The sequence below is a fragment of the Rhinopithecus bieti genome, unplaced genomic scaffold, assembly GCF_001698545.2.
Source record: "Rhinopithecus bieti isolate Rb0 unplaced genomic scaffold, ASM169854v2 scaffold_17182, whole genome shotgun sequence".
NCBI lineage: Eukaryota > Metazoa > Chordata > Mammalia > Primates > Cercopithecidae > Rhinopithecus > Rhinopithecus bieti.
This window is the reverse complement of record NW_016808817.1, coordinates 255,620-260,131: the sequence shown is the minus strand read 5'-3', so window position 1 is coordinate 260,131 and position 4,512 is coordinate 255,620. Positions and strand designations below refer to the sequence as shown.

General features: G+C 35.9%; 1 pseudogene; it reads right to left on the bottom strand.

Annotated features, from left to right (window-relative positions):
• Nucleotides 1–2,740: 2,740 nt before the first annotated feature.
• Nucleotides 2,741–3,010, bottom strand: LOC108538964 (peptidyl-prolyl cis-trans isomerase A pseudogene; annotated as a pseudogene).
• Nucleotides 3,011–4,512: the final 1,502 nt, after the last annotated feature.

Sequence of the window (4,512 nt, the reverse complement as noted above, 5' to 3'; positions counted from 1 at the left end):
CTGGGAGTTGGAGACTGGAGCTGTTCCTATTCGGCCATCTTGCGCCGCCCTTTTGTAGCTATTCTTAATGAGTTTGCTTTATTTCTTTTCAGCTAGTTCACTAATGGTGTATAAAAATATTACTGATTTTTATACATTTATTTTGCATTCTGCAACCTTACTAAATTTATTTACCAGTGCTAAAAGGTTTGGATTGAAATTTTCATGATTTTCTGTACATGAGATCATGTCATCTGCAAAGAGGAACAATTTGGCTTCCTCTTTCCCAATCTGAATTCCTTTTAATTCTTTCTCTTGCCAATTGCTCTGGGTAGGAATTCCAGTACTATGTTGAATAAGAGTAGTAAGTGGACAATCTTGCCTTATTTTAGTTCATAGATAGAAGACTTTGAGTTTTTCTGTGTTCAGTATAATGTTAGCTGTGAGTTTGTTATACACAGCCTTTATTGTGTTCAGGTATGGTTAATCTATTTCTAATTTGTTGAGAGTACTTTTTAAAATCATTAATTGATGTTAAATTTTATCAAGTGCTTTTTCAGCATCTAGTGAAATGATCATATGGTTTTTATCTTTCATTAATTTGTGGTGATGTATCACATTTATTGATTTGCTTATGTTGAACCATCTTTGCATCCCTGAGGTAAATCCCAATTAATATTGTTGTCTTATCTTTTTGATGTATCATTTGATTTGGTTGGCTAGTATTTTGTTGAGAATGTTTACATCCATGTTCATCAGATATATTGGCCTACAGTTTCCTTTTGTTTTTTGTTTTGTCTTTATCTGATGTGGGTATCAGTGTAATTTTTGCCTTATAGAAGGAATCAGGAATTTCCTTTTGTTTTGTTTTTTGTATTATTTAGAGATGAATTGATGTTAGTTTTTCTTTAAAGTTTGGTAGAATTCATCAGGAAGGCCATACAGTGATGAGATATTCTTTGTAAAAGACTTTTATTATTGACTCAATCACATTACTTATTATTGGCCTATTCAGGATTTGTGTTTCTTCCATGTTCAATCTTGATTTTTATATGTGTCCAGGAATTTAGTTGTATTCTTTAAATTTTCCATTTTGGTGGTTTATAGTTGCTCAAAGCAGTAACGATCTTTTGTATTTCTGTAGTATCAGCTGTGATGTTTCTTTTTTCATTTCTATTTGTATGTATGTAAAGAGTCATCTCTTTTTTATTCTTAGTGTAGCTAACCAAGATAAATCCCAATGGTTATTATTGCATTATCTTTTTGATGTATTGTTTGGTTCAGTTTGCTAGTATTTTTTGTTTAGTGCCATGTGAAATTGATCTTTTCAAGAACTTTTTGTACCATCAATACTTTCTACTTTTTGTCTATATTTTGTTTAGTTATGGCCTGATTTTATTCTTTTTTTCTCCTAATTTTGGGATTTTTTTTTTTTTTTACTTTTCTAATTCTTTGAGGAACATCATTTATTAGTCTTTTCATATAAAATAATTATACGTTTCTGAGGTAAGCATTTATTGCTATAAATTTCTATCTAAGCACTGCTTTTGGTGTATCCCTAGTTCTCTGGGTGTTGTGTTTCCATTCTCATTTGTTTCAAAAAGTGTTTTTATTTCTTCATTGACTCTTTGGGGTTCAGGAGCCATGTTGTTTAATTTTTATGTACTTGTATGCTTTCCAAAGTTCTGTGGTTATTGATTTCTCATCTTATTCCATTGTGACCTGAAAAGATAGTTGGTATTATTTCAATTTAAAAAAAATTATTGAGACTTCTTTTGTGGTCTAACATGTGGTCTGTCTTGGAGAATGTTTCATGTACTGATGAGAAAATGTGTATTCTCTGACTGATGGATGGAATGTTCTTTGAATATCTGTTAGTTCCGTTTTTTCTATAGTGCAGACTAAGTAGAAAGTTTCTGTGTTAATTTTCTGTCTAGATAATTTATCTGATATTGAAGATGAGGTGTTGAAGTCCTCAACTACCACTATATTGGGTTCTATCTCACTCTGTAGCTCTAATAATTGCTTTATATATCTGGTGTTGGTCATATATATATTTATAGTTGTTATATCCTCTTTTTGAATCAATTCCTTTGTCATTATATAATAAGCTTCTTTTTTATGTTTACTGATGTAAAGTCTTTTTTGCTTGATATAAGTACTCTTATATGCTTTTGGTTTCCATTTGCATAAAATGTTTCTTTCCATCCCTTCACTTTACATTTATTTGTGCCTTTATGGGTGAATTGAGTTTCTTGTAGGCGACATATAGTTGGGATTGTTTTCTTTTTGGGTCCATTCAGTCAATCTATATCTTTTGTTGTTGTTTTTATTTTGTTTTTATTTCATAATCATAAACTTAACTCAACTTTGCAATCCAGCTAGGCATGGAAAGGAACAAGGAAAATATGGAACCCAAAGGGAACTGCAGGGAGAGCACAAAGATTCTAGGATACACAAGCAAATGGGGTGGAGGGGTGCACTCCTGAGCTACAGAAGGAATGGTCTGGTGGCTAAGATAAAACACAAGTCAAACTTATTAGAGTTGTCCACAGTCAGCAATGGTGATCTTTCTGGTCTTGCCACTCCTGGACTCAGAGGGCTCTATGGCCTCCACAATATTCATGCCTTCTTTTGCCTTGCCAAAGACCACATGCTTGCCATCCAACCACTCAGTCTTGGCAGTACAAATGAAAAACTGGGAACCATTTGTGTTGGGTCCAGCATTTGTCATGGACAAGATGCCAGGACCTGTATGCTTTCAGATGAAATTCTTATCATCAAATTTCTCCCAGTAGGTGGACTTGCTGCCAGTGCCATTATGGCCTGTGAAGTCACCACCCTGACACATAAATCCTGGAATAATTCTGTGAAAGCAGGAGCCCTTATAACCAAATCCTTTCTCTCCAGTGCTCAGAGCATGAAAGTTTTCTGCTGTCTTTGGAACTTTGTCTGCAAACAGCTCAAAGGAGACTCGGCCCAAGAGCTCACTGTCAACGGCGATGTTGAACAACACAGTGGGGTTGACCATGGCTGATTGTACAGGGCTCCTGGTGGCGGCAGCGTCTGTAAAAAAGGCAATCTATATCTATCAATTAAGGAATTTAAACCATTTATTCTTAAGTGCTTTTGATAGGTGAGGACTTACTCCTGCCATTTTTTAAATCGTTTTGTGATCAATTTGTATATTTTTTGTAATTTTCTTCCCTTTTTATTGTTAACTTTTATGACTTTGTGGTTTTTGCAGTGATAATTTTGTATTCTTTTTGTTTCCTGATTTGTGTCAGCACTATCAGTGAGTTTTACGCTTTCTTTTATTACAGTAGATATTGTTCTGCTTCCACATGTAGGACTCCTTAAGCAATTTTTTTTTTTTTTGAGGTGGAGTCTCATTCTGTCACCTATGCTGGAGTGCAGTGGCATGATCTCGGCTTACTGCAACCTCTGCCTCCTGGATTCAAGTAGTTCTTCTGTCTCAGCCCCCTAAGTAGCTGGGATTACAGGTGCACACCACCTCGCCTGGCTAATTTTTATATTTTTAGTAGAGATAGGATTTCACCACTTTGGCCAGGCTGGTCTTGAACTCTTGGCCTCAGGTGATCCACTAGCCTCAGCCTCCCAAAGTGCTAGGATTACAGACGTGAGCCACCGGGCTCGGCCAAGCATTTCTTATAGTGCTGATTTAGTGTTAATAAATTCTCTCAGTTTTTGCTTATCCAGAAAAAATTTTATTTCTCCTTCATTTTTGAAGGATAGATTTGCTGGGTATAGCACATTTTTTTGTTATTGTTATAGTTTTTTAGTCCATTGAATATATATATATATATATATATAGTGTGTGTGTGTGTGTGTGTGTGTGTGTGTGTGTTTGGTACAATGAATATATCATACCATTCTTGCCTGCCCTGTAAGGTTTCTACAGAGAAATCTGTTGTCATTCTGATGAGGATTCCCTTATATGAGACTAGAAACTTTTCTCTTGGTGTTTTTAGAATTCCCTCTTTCACTTTTGATAGTTTGAATCTAATGTGCCTTGAAGACGACTTTTTGGGTTGAACATATGTATTAGTCCTTGGGCTTCCTGTATCTGGATGTCTATATCTGTTGCAAGACTTGGGAATTTTTCAGCAATTACTTCATTAAATAGATTTTCCTTGCTTTCTCTCATCTATCCTCCTTCTGGAATTTCCAAAATGGCAAACTGTTTTTTTTGTTTGTTTGTTTTTGTTTGTTTGTTTTTTGAGATGGAGTCTTACTCTGTTGCCCAGGCTGGAGTGCAGTGGAGTGATCTTGACTCACTGCAACCTCTGCCTCTGGGGTTCAAGTGATTCTCCAGCTTCAGCCTCCTGAGTAGCTGGGATTACAGGTGTTCACCACCACGCCCAACTAATTTTTGTATTTTTAGTAGAGACGGGGTGTTACCATGTTGGTCAGGCTGGCCTCGAACTCCTGACATTTTAATCCACCTGCCGTGGCCTCCCAAAGTGCTGGGATTACAGGTGTGAGCCACCACACCCGGCTGAAACTGTTTTA